Source organism: Geotrypetes seraphini, chromosome 8 (assembly GCF_902459505.1).
Source record: "Geotrypetes seraphini chromosome 8, aGeoSer1.1, whole genome shotgun sequence".
Classification (NCBI taxonomy): Eukaryota; Metazoa; Chordata; class Amphibia; order Gymnophiona; family Dermophiidae; genus Geotrypetes; species Geotrypetes seraphini.
In genome coordinates, this window is record NC_047091.1 from 144,283,973 (window position 1) to 144,296,399 (window position 12,427).

A 12,427-nucleotide genomic window follows, 5' to 3' on the forward strand; every position below is an offset into this window, starting at 1 on the left:
TCACATTGGCTTCCAATCCAAGAAAGAATCCAATTCAAATTCTACTGCATACTATTCAAAACACTACACGGAGACAGTCCATCATACTTGAACAATCGCCTCATACAAGCACCCACTACAAGACAAAGAAAAACGCACGCCCCATTCATACCCCCCCCAATCAAGGAAGTAAAAAGAACAAAACTACACGACGGCCTCCTAGCCACCCAAGCCGCAAGGCTGGACAACCAGATCTCCAACCTCTTGATGACCACCCCAGACTATAGGACGTTCAGAAAAGAAATAAAAACCACACTTTTCAAGAAATTCCTGAAGCAACAATAACATCACGACCGCTTAGTAACTCTAAAACTGACACTTGATCTACCCACTACTGCACTAATAATAACAAAAGAACTCCCACTATGACCACCTATTAACTCTTTTACAAACCTCCTCACCCTCAACAACCTGCTAAATGTTTATAAGATCTACAACTTACCTCTCTAGCTAATCATTGTAACTCTGTTTTTTTTTAAACTAACCTTTTGTAATCCGCCTTGAACCGCAAGGTAATGGCGGAATAGAAATCCCTAATGTAATGTAATGTAATGTAATGTAACTACAATACTATTTTATTCTAAAGCAACAAAAAATATTTTTTCTACCTTTTGTCTTGTCTGCTTTAATATTTTGTCTTCACTCTTTTCTTTCTAGCCAGCATCTGTCCGCTCTCTGTCTTCCATGTAGCATCAGCCCCTTCCGTCCACTGTCCGCCCTCTCCCCGGTCCATATTGCAACTTCTCTCTTTTTATGCTCCTTCAATAAACTGTCTATCCTGTGCCACTTCTCTCCTTTGTACATGATTGATTTCAGCTCTGCAACCTCTCCATTTTTCTCTCTCTGTCACCACCCCATCCCCTATGCTCTGGCATCTCTCTCTTTCTCCTTTCTTTCCTTCGCACCCCACAGTCTGGTATCTTCCCGTCCCTGATTCTCTGGCATCTCTCTCCTTTCTTTTTCTTCCATCTCTTCCTCCCCCTCCATGCTCTGATATCTCCTCCTTCCTTTCCCCCTGGTCTGGCATACCTTCCTTCTTCCCTCCATGCCCTGACATCTCTTCCTCCCTCCCTTCCCTCCAAGCCCTGGCATCTCCTTTCATTCCCTCCCTCATCTTCCTTCTCCCTCTCTTTCTCCCTCCAGTTGGGTACAGCAAGTCTCTCCCCCCTCTGCTCCCTTTCCTCCTTCTGTCACCCAAGACCTGGCGTCATGAACTTCTTCGGGCAGAAGCAGCATTCACAATTCGCTGCTGTTGCCGGCTTCGGACCTTCTTCTTTGTTGGGTCCTACCTTCATGGAAACAGGAAGTAAGCAGGACCCGGCAGAGAAGAAGGCCTGAAGCCGGCAACAGCAGTGAATTGTAAATGCTGTTGCTAGCCGAAGAAGTTCATGACGCCAGGCCAAGCACCTGGGGCAGACTGCTACTCTCCCCTCTCCCTGACCCTCCTATCTCTCCCTCCCTCCAATCGTGAGACTCTAAACAGCACCGCTTTACTCTAAGCAGGCTGCTTCGCGGCTTTCTCCTGCCAGTGATTCCCTCTGGCGCGTCATTGATGACATCATCAGTGATGTGCCAGAGGGAATCACCAGCAGAAAAAGCCACGAAGCAGCTTGCTTAGAGTGATGCAGTGCTGTTTAGAGTCTCGCAATGGAAGGGAGGGAAGGAGGGAGAGATAGGAGGGCCGGGTTGGGAGGGGGGTGCCCGTGACGATGATGATGCTGTTGCTGCTGCCGCCAGTGAATCCAGCAAGAGTGAGGCCCCAAAGCACAGCACCGGTGGGCCCCACTGACCATTTCGGGCCCTAGGCCCATGCCTACTGGGCCTATCCTTTAATCCGTCCCTGGGTGCAACCTCACCTTGAGTGTTGCATTCAATTCTGGTTGTCTTATCTCAAGAAAGATAGAGCTGAACTAGAAAAGGTTCAAAGAAGAGTGGCCAAAATGCTAAAGGGGCTGGGGGAAGCTGTGGCTCACTGTTAGAGTTGCTGCCTCTCCACCCAGAGGTTGTGAAATCAAATCCCACTGCTGCTCATTGTGACTCTGGGCAAGTCACTTAATCCTCCAATGCCCACCATCTTCAATGTTAGCTTTGAAATGCCAAAAGCCACAAAAAGGCAGTACACAAGTCCTCATTCCCCTTCTTCCTCTTTCCTTAGGAAAGGCTAAAAAGGTTAGGGCTCTTCAACTTGGAAAAGAGTCAGCTGAGGGGAGACATGATTGAAGTCTACAAAATCCTGAGTGGTGTAGAACAGGTTCATGTGGATCAATTTTATCTGTCCGTCAAAAATTACAAAGAATAGGGGCCACTTGATGAAGTTACAGGGAAATACTTTAAAACCAACAGGAGGAAATATTTTTTTCACTCAGAAACTAGTTAAGCGCTGGAATGCATTGCCAGAGGTTGTGGTAAGAGCGGGTAGCATATATGGTTTTAAGAAAGGTTTGGACAATTTCCTAGAGGAAAAGTCCATAGTCTATTATTGAGACAGATACGGGGGAAGTCGCTGCTTGCCCTGGTTCGGTAGCATGGAATGTTGCTGCTATTTGGGTTTTTGCTGGGTACTAGTGGATTGGTTACGGGGCTAGATGGACCATTGGTCTGACCAGTAAGGCTATTCTTATGTTCTTAAATTACATTCCTCTTACAGTTCCCTTTTCATATGATAAAGATGTTGAGAAAATGGATATTTCTTCAACATCTTTGTAGTATGAAAGGGCAGTAGAAGGCAAAATATGATTTTAGCAATGAATTGGTTTGTGTTCTGCTTCCACCTTCTTGCAATTATTGGTTTATCTGCATTTGATTTTTCACCTGGGAGCAACAAACCACCAGAAGCTCATTCTCTCCTTTGTGTTGATGTTGTATATATTGAAGATGATTGTGAAGCCCTGGAAATAATTGAGCTGCCCCTGAGAACATCACTTCATCTGTGTGACAGTTGAAGTAAAGCTTGTGGCAGCAAAATGTAGCATGACTGGGTAAATAAATAGCGCGCAATCAAAGAACATTGAAGCCAAGAAAAGAAACTTGAAGTTGTGGAGTAAATCTGCGCACCACAGAGAAAAAAAACGCATTGTTTAGGACAAAGGGTACTGTTTGATTGTTTTTATTTTATTTTTCTTTATCATTTCCTTTCAGACTTTTTAACCTTTTGATATGTTTATTTGTAAGAAAATGAACAAAAACACAAAACGAAAGAAAGACCAAACCAAATTTTAAAAATGAAGCATCCAGATTTAAAACCTGTCCTGAAAGTGATTGATCCAAGTCTTCTCCAAGATAGGTACAGAACACACAGTACAAGCGAAAACCTGGCATAGTCCCAGGAAGTGAGTGTCCTTCAACCTGTAGTACCTGCCTGGAAATCAAGGTATCAGTCCTAGAGAAGAGGGAGGGTTTTAGATGAGGCCCGGTTCCCCTAAACCAGGGGTAGGCAATTCCAGTCCTTGAGAGCCGGAGCCAGGGCAGGTTTTCAGGATATCCACAATGAATATATATGAGTTGGATTTGCATGCACTGCCTCCTTGAGATGCAAATATATCTCATACATATGTGGATATCCTGAAAACCTGACCTGGGTCCGGCTCTCGAGGACCGGAATTGCCTACCCCTGGCCTAAACAATTTGCATGGAGTCAAAGAGGGGTTGGGGAAGGGAGCAGTTGGGGAGGCGCAGCATATCGAACAAATGGAGTTTGTTAAGGAAGGAGAGCAGTTTCCAGAAAAGGAGAAAATGGAAATCTAAGCAGAATAAACCAGAGCTTCAGGTCAGAATTGGGATTCAGGAGGAGATGCACAGAACTTCGGTGCTGCATTGAAAAGCACCAGCTGTTCCAGCGATTCTAAATTACCGGTCGATGTTCAGCTTATAGCATGTTAATTATATGATGCTGTTGGTGTTGAGCGATGGAGGTAAAAGGGGGAGGAACGTTTCCTGCTTTGTTTCATTCAGTTTTGAAAATGAAACGAAAGAAGAATAATCTAACCCCCTCTTTTACTAAGGTACGCTGTGCTTTTTAGCGCGCGATAAATATTAGCGCATGCTAATCATGTGATAAACGCTAACGTGTGATGGCTATCCTATGGACGCGTTAGCGGTTAGTGCATGCATAGATTTAGCATGCGCTAAAAACGTGCTAAAACGCTTAGCGCACCTTAGTAAAAGAGGGCCTAAGAGGTTCTTTTACTATGCAGTGGTAAAGATAGGCTGCAGTGAGGTTTTGCAAGGACCTTTTTCCATAGCCATTATTTTCCCACCCCCAGTTATTTTTCCCATTAATATCTATGTTCTAATATTAATCCAGAAGACGAAAAACAGTATTACCACAAATGCAATTTCTTTGGAAGATATGATCCTTTATTTTTTTTAAAATGTGACCACGTTTCGCCCTCAGGCTGCATCAGGGCTACAATGATAAACTTTTGATAGTCTAAATTATACTGTAATGCTGTGGCAGGAGTATTATGAAAGCAGTTTTACACTGCTTTTGTATTCTACAATAGAGAATGACACGGTGACAAAATTCATCACCGTTCCCGTCCCCGCGGATAACCGCGGGAAATAATCCCATGTCATTTTCTAGTATCTATTTCAACCTTCTACACCAGCATTCTTCAAAGCAAAGCTTGCGGGTCAATGGCTATGCTTATGTGAGCCAAGGATAATGAAGCCATTGTGACATCACTGATGTGATTGGTTCTTAGGCTCTGGTGGAATGAGGCATTATGACATCACAATATCTGCTCTGGATACCAGAGACTGTCGTTCTGTAGTGTCTGTTTCAACCTCAGTCCTTCTACACCAGCATTCTTCAGAGCAAAGCTTGTGGGTCAGTGGTTGTGGCCATTCATACTCTGATTCTTCCCTCTCTCCTTAAAGAATGGCATGAAGATGGTTTCCCTCGGTTATCCGTGGGGACGGGAACGGTGATGAATTTTGTCACCGTGTCATTCTCTATTTTACAACTCAAATAGTCTTGTGTTTGACTGTGGGATTTGCAACATCATTGTATCCCTGACGCAGCCTGAGGGTGAAACGTGAACACGGCAGGTTTTTAGTAAAGGATCCCATATTCCAAAGATTTGTGGTATACTATTTTTTGTCTTCTGGATTAACATTTGCACATGGTTATTAATGCAAAACTAAAAACTGGGGGTTTTATGGCTGTGGTAAAAAATGATGTTAGCAAAGGGAAAAGACCCATAAGATCAAACTGAAGCCTATTTTTAACACTGCTTAGTTAAAGGAACCCTTGGGGGTCCTTTTATCAAGCTGCGTTAAACCGCCTGCCGCGCTAGCCGCTGATGCATGCATTGAGCAGGTGTTAGTTTTTTAGCCGGCCGCGGGGGTTAACGCGTGATGAAATGTCCGACGTGCTAACCCCGCTAGCGCGGCTTGATAAAAGGAGCCCTTAGTTTATTCTTGTTTAGTTTCATTTTCAAAATTGATTGAAACAAAACGGAAAACTTCATTGATATTCTGTGTTTGAACAGCAGGTTTTTACATGTAAAAAATAGCTCTTTTGAAATTGTCTGGCACTCAGAAAGATAGCCCCTACTTTTATTGATGTAAGAACATAAGAGTTAAAGATAGTGTGACCACATGGCTCCAGAAAAAAGGAGACGGATTGAGACATCCAGGTTTTACTTCCATTGAAAGCAACCAAGATATCTCAATCTGTTCTCCTTACTTCCATTGCTTTTAATGGAAGTAAAACCCGGATGTCTCAATCCGTCCTCTTTTTTCTGGAGCCATATGGTCACACTAGTTAAAAGGGATGGAACTCCTCTCGTATGAGGAAAGACTAAAAAGGTTAGGGCTCTTCAGCTTGGAAAAGAGATGGTAAGAGGAGATATGATTGAAGTCTACAAAATCCTGAGTGCAGTAGAACAGGTACAAGTGGATCGATTTTTCACTCCATCAAAAATTACAAAGACTAGGGGACACTCGATGAAGTGACATGGAAATACTTTTAAAACCAATAGGAGGAAATTTTTTTTTTTACTCAGTTAAGCTTTGGAATGCATTGCCAGAGGATGTTGGTAAGAGCGGATAGCTCTGGAGGAAAAGTCCATAGTCTGTTATTGAGAAAGACATGGGGGGAAGTTGGGATGAGCGTGTGGAACTGTGATATAACAGTATAGAGCAGTGTATCTCAAACTGTGTGCCGAGGCATACTAGTGTGCCTCCTGAGATTCCAAGTGTGCCGTGGCACACTGAGGAGGAAGAGAGGCGCCTGCCAGCTGACTTCCCTACCCGGCACAGCACCAGCGCTTCCTAATTTGCTGAAGGCCTGCATGTTTTCCCCTTCTCTCTAGCGTCCTTTGGCTTCTCCCCGGCCTCCTGGTCTCACCTTTTATCTTAATTACAGCAGCCTGCAAGGGATCGCCGAAAGGTAAAATTATTTTATTTTCAATAGAGTGATTGAAATGTGTCATTTTTGAGAATTTATATCTGCTGTGTATGTTGTGTGTATATGAAAAATGAATGGAAAAAATTGCATTACAGTTAGTAAAGGGGATGGGATCTGGGACAGAGCTTGGGTGGGTCTAGGGAGGTCTGTGGTTGGGGTACTCAGTTGATATTTGTTAGACTTAGAAGGTACTTAGCCAGCAGGGAAGAGGGCCGGAAAGACGGAGAGGCACTGGCGTCAGCTGATTGCCTACAGCAGTGTGTCTCAACTACTTAGAACTTATGTTCTTATGTTCTAAGTAGTTGAGAAACACTGCTGTAGGCAATCAGCTGACGCCAGTGCCTCTCCGTCTTTCCGGCCCTCTTCCCTGCTGGGACCCCCTACTGGTGCCATCATGGCGACATCCGTGCACTTCTGGGTGCTTTAAGCCATGGCCACTACCTTTAGTGTGCCTCAGCTCGAGAAAGTTTGAGAGAGACTGGTATAGAGGATGGGCAAATTTTTGCAGCTGCCTCAGAGCAGATAGCAAGTTGTGTGACAGCATTTGGACACTACTAGAGGAGCCTATTTGGATCCCTGTTTAGGGTTTAAATAGTGAACACAGTTTGCAAGTAGCACTTAGCATAAAACTAATGGAGCGATTTCATTAAGCTGCCCAGGGGCAATATATTCATGAACTTCTGTTCCTGTGCAAAATTAGCAAATTTTCCAAGAGAAACTACCTGGATGGAATTAGGCAGTGGAAACTTTGTGGGGGGAAGCTTTCAAACTTCCCTGCTAAATGCAAAGCCCTCAATCTTCACAACTTTGCATGAGGTAAAACTCGTTATAGCAACAAGTTTTACCTTATGCAAAGCTATATAGTTGTAATATAGTTTATAAATCATAATTGTTATATAATTGTAATATAGTTTATAAATCTTTTCTTAATTGCTTCTGATCATTTCAGCTATACTCAGCTAAAAGCAGTGCAACATGCAGAAAGTGAAAAACTATCAAAGTATGAACTGCAAGAGACAAGATTTTCGACCAACTATTTGGAGGCCCTCGGTATTATAAAGAATGATTCTTAATGGAAAACCTGTGCCTTAAGTGTCCGGCGGTCACGTCCGCAACCGCCTTCAGCTCTCACCGCCTCCAGCACCGGACACACGCCCAAGCTGCACTGCCTCCAATGGTCACTTTACGTTCTGGAATGTTGCCCGCCTCACTGCTGTAACCTCGCGCAAGCACTTTTCTGCATCTGCACGTGATTGGCCTCCACCTCAAAACTGCGTATAGACGCAGGAAAACGCTTGCGTGAGGATACAGCAACCACCAGACACTTAAGGCACAAGTTTTCCTTAAAGAATCATTCTTTATAATACCGAGGGCCTCCAAATAGTACCTTGCGGGTTGCATGCGGCTCATGGGCCGCGAGTTTGAAACCACTGGTCTAGGGGTAGAGATAAGGCAGACCTGGAAGTTACAGTAGAAGTCCAAAAATCGGGGATGGGGTCAGTCCAGGTTTCTGGATTTTCCAGTTTTTCGGGCAGTCTTTTTAAAAGTCAGATTTAAGGAATAAAAAAGAGATGAATAAGTCAATTTTCTTGATTTATTCACTAACAGATACAGAATGTTTCATTTATCAAAATGGGTATATTTACTGGAAAACATACAAAGGAACTTAAATATGAATTCTCATTAAATTAGACCATGTAAAGGAGAGTCATAGAAAACGCAGGTATTTTACTGTAAAATTTGTTATTAAATGTTCATTTTTTTCCTGTTTGTAACATTTACTGTAAAAGCCCCAGCATGACCATCTCCCTCTTTTTCTCGGTCTGTCTTCAATGTAATTTTAAGGGGTCCAGATTTCTGGCATCTGAATTTTTAGACTTGCACTCTCCCTAGTTAGCAGTAAAAAAGGTACTTCTAACTTTTACCAGGCAATAGCTATGCCTACAGTGACGTTAGGCACCGTAAATCACATACGGAGGTACGATTCCACCACTGGTTTTATAGGTGCTGGTAGGTGTCTTGAAAATCAGTTTAAAACATAATTTAAAGAGTGTTTTAGACTACAATCATATCTCCCCTCAGCCATCTCTTTTCCAAGCTGGTCAGTGTGTTAGATTTAGTGAAACCTTTCCTAAGATTGAACCATACCATGTTGTGGTCACTGGAGGCCAATGTGTCGCCCACCGAGACCTCTGTGACATTTTCTCCGTTGGTAAGTAATAGGTCCAGTATTGCCTGATCCCTTGTTGGGTCCAACACCAGTTGCTTCAGACCAGCTCCCTTCATAGAGTTTAATAGCCTCCTGTTGCTGCCGGAATCGGAGGTTAGTGTATCCCAATCCACATCAGGCATGTTGAAGTCACCTAACAATACTGTGTCCCCACGCAAGGTGATATTTTCTATATCCCCGATTATTTCCATATCCAGGTCAACCTGTTGTCTTGGGGGTCTGTAAATTACGCCAAGATACAAGCATTTGTCCTTCCCTCTGGCCAAATTAACCCAAAGGGATTCCCCAGTGTATTGGACATCTGAGATTCTTGTGACCTTAATGGACATCGTGTACCTGGACTTTAGCAAAGCATTCGATAGCGTACCACACCGCAGGTTGCTGAGCAAGATGAGTTCTATAGGATTAGGTGACACATTGACGAAATGGGTTAGGAACTGGCTTGGTGGTAGGCTTCAAAGGGTAGTGGTAAACGGCACCCCCTCAGAAATGACGGAGGTGATCAGTGGAGTACCACAGGGCTCGGTCTTGGGACCGACCCTATTCAACATCTTTATAAGAGACTTGGCAGAAGGACTTCGAGATAAAATAGCATTATTCGCCGATGACGCCAAACTAAGTAATGTAGTGGGCAAATGCACAACGGACGAAGATTCAATGCCCGACAACATGATGCACGACCTACTCCTACTGGAGCGCTGGTCTAGGACCTGGCAACTTAGCTTCAATGCCAAAAAATGCAAAGTCATGCACCTAGGCAACCATAATCCATACAAGACTTATACCCTTAATGGTGAGATCCTAACAAGAACGGTAGCAGAACGGGACTTGGGGGTGATCGTCAGTGAGGACATGAAGGCTGCCAGTCAGGTAGAGCAGGCCTCATCCAAGGTAAGACAGATCCTAGGTTGCATACTCAGGGGTTTCGTCAGCCGTAAGCCGGAAGTCATTATGCCATTGTATAGATCCATGGTGAGGCCCCACCTGGAATACTGTGTGCAATTCTGGAGGCCACATTATTGCAAAGATGTGCTGAGATTGGAGTCGGTTCAGAGAATGGCCACCTGGATGGCCTCGGGACTCAAAGATCTCCCGTACGAAGAACGGTTAGACAAACTGCAGCTATACTCGCTGGAGGAGCGCAGAGAGAGGGGGGACATGATTGAGACGTTCAAGTATCTCACGGGCCACATCGAAGCGGAAGAAGATATCTTCTTTTTCAAGGGACCCACGGCAACAAGAGGGCATCCGTGGAAAATCAGAGGCAGGAAACTACGAGGTGACACCAGGAAATTCTTTTCACTGAAAGGGTGGTTGATCGTTGGAATAGTCTTCCACTGCAGGTGATTGAGGCCAGCAGCGTGCCTGATTTTAAGGCCAAATGGGATCGACACGTGGGTTCTATTCACTAGGTAAAGGTAGGGGAGGGTCATTAGGGTGGGCAGACTAGATGGGCCGTGGCCCTTATCTGCCGTCTATTTCTATGTTTCTATGTTTCTAACGGGTACAAGTGGATCGATTTTTCACTCTGTCAAAATTTGCAAAGACTAGGGGACACTTGATGAAGATTCAGGGAAGTGCTCTTAAAACCAATAGGAGGAAATTTTTTTATCACTCGGAGAATAGTTAAGCTCTGGAACACGTTGCCAGAGGATGTGGTAAGAGCGGATAGCGTTGCTGGTTTTAAGAAAGGTTTGGATGAGTTCCTGGAGGAAAAGTTCATAATCTGTTATTGAGAAAGACATGGGGGAAGCCACTGCTTGCCCTGGATCGATAGCATGGAATGTTGCTACTTCATGGGGTTCCAGAATCTTATGTTACTCTTTGGGACTCCAAAATCTTGCTATTCTTTAGGATTCTGAATGGAATATTGCTACTCCTTGGGTTTTGGCCAGGTACTAGTGACCTGGATTGGCCACCGTGCAGAATGGGCTACTGGGCTTGATAGACCATTGGTCTGACCCAGTAAGGCTATTGTTATGTTTTAATCCCATTTGAGGAAACGTTTCTTGAGAACGTTAGGGGTCCTTTTACAAAGGCGCAGTAGCAGTTTAACGCGTGGAATACCGCACGTTAAACCGTCTGCTGTGCTAGTACCTAATGCCTCCATTGACGAGGCGTTAGGATTTTAGGCTGCCGCAGGGATTAGTGTGAGATGAAATGTCCGACGCGCTAACCCCCCGTAGCACGCCTTGATAAAAGGAGCCCTTAGTGTTATCTGTTGCTGTCTTACAATGTGTAAAATATCAGTTTGTGGCATTTGTCAGTGTTGATTAATGCAATCACACATTAACTCTAAGCATCTCATATTGTCTGATGCTTAGAATGGATTATTCATGATTTATTATGAAAGTATGTAAAATTACTCTACTAATAACAAAAACATGAATCAACAGAATACCGTAGAGAGAATTTTATGATTTCATTAGCAATGCATTTTTATTGATCAAAGCAAGAATAAATATCACCTATTTTGATTGCCTTTTGTTTCTCCTTGTGCCTTTCCTAATAACTTCATAGACTGTAGGTATAATTTCCATTAAATTAGTTTTGTTTTATGTATATTGTTCAGTAACTGATGTATGCAATATTTCATCCTGTTCCTACAACCTGCACAAAAATATTTCAGCTTTCATTATATTAGGGGTAACCGTAACCAACAAGGACAAACTATAAACCATATTTAAGTTCTGTATTTTATTAGTGATCACAATAGAAATTTAATGACGGTGCTTTAGGAATGAAATCATAAAGCTTACTTAGAGATCCTGAGCTGTTCAGTAGCTTTTTTGCTGATTAATCGTTTGATTTTTATCTAGAGGTTGATTTCTTAAGATTTTTTTCTGTATTTGTTCTACATATTTTGGTCCTGATATTCAAAGATTTATGCTTCTAATTTTCAGAGCTATATTCTTAAATTGGCCACATTGAAAATTAATTAGCACTGAAGACTGAATTCTATAAATAGTGCTGAAAAATTGGCGTCAACAACAAAAAAAATCATGTTAGGATGTACCCTGATGTATCTCGTCCAACCCAGAGAAGAAGAAAACAATTTCTAGTATTAAGACCTCAGGCTGTACAACTAGGGACAACCTTTGTTCTAAGATATCCCTGTAAATGTATCATGATATTTGGAGGGAATAGATATGTATTCTATGAACCACAACAGTTATCTAAGTTTATTTCTGATAGAGAGTCATCATGAGCCTCTGGGTTCTCAAGTTAGCTCTAAGAAGATTGTTCAAGAGCGGTCAGATCGCCTCTTAATTTGCCTTATATTTAGTTTCCTGATTACCTTATTTCTGCTTTTTTCTCTTTAACTTCGTCTCCGATATAGTGGACTAATAATGCTCTGTATAGGTCTATACCTTTTTAAAATTGTTTGGAAGTTTGATTTAATTTCAATATACATTGTATGTTTGCTTATTGACTTGTAATTACTGTCAATTATTAAAAATCAATAAATAAATAATTAAAATAAATAATCATGTTATCCACTATACTGTAAACAGCACTCAAAGTTAAGGGCTGTTTATAGAATAGCCTTTGTTGCTGGAAACTGCACCTAACTTTAGGCATGAAGATTTAAACCAGCTAGAGCCTCGTATAAATCCTCATACTTCACATTCTAATTTGGTTTGGTTGTGGTATATATATATATATATTGTATTGTTAGAAGGCTTTTTCCTCTGTTTCTTATGGTATTTCAGAACATACGAGGGGCTGCTGAAAAGTTCTCAGTT

General features: G+C 42.7%; 1 long non-coding RNA gene across 2 annotated transcripts in view; it reads left to right on the forward strand.

The window, feature by feature from the left end:
- Window positions 1–12,034, forward strand: part of LOC117364708 — an 84,914-nt gene extending 72,880 nt beyond the window's left edge. For both annotated transcript variants that reach the window (XR_004540301.1, XR_004540302.1), the window contains one exon: window positions 11,585–12,034. This is a non-coding gene — a long non-coding RNA (uncharacterized LOC117364708). The remainder of the gene's footprint in view (window positions 1–11,584) is intronic.
- Window positions 12,035–12,427: the final 393 nt, after the last annotated feature.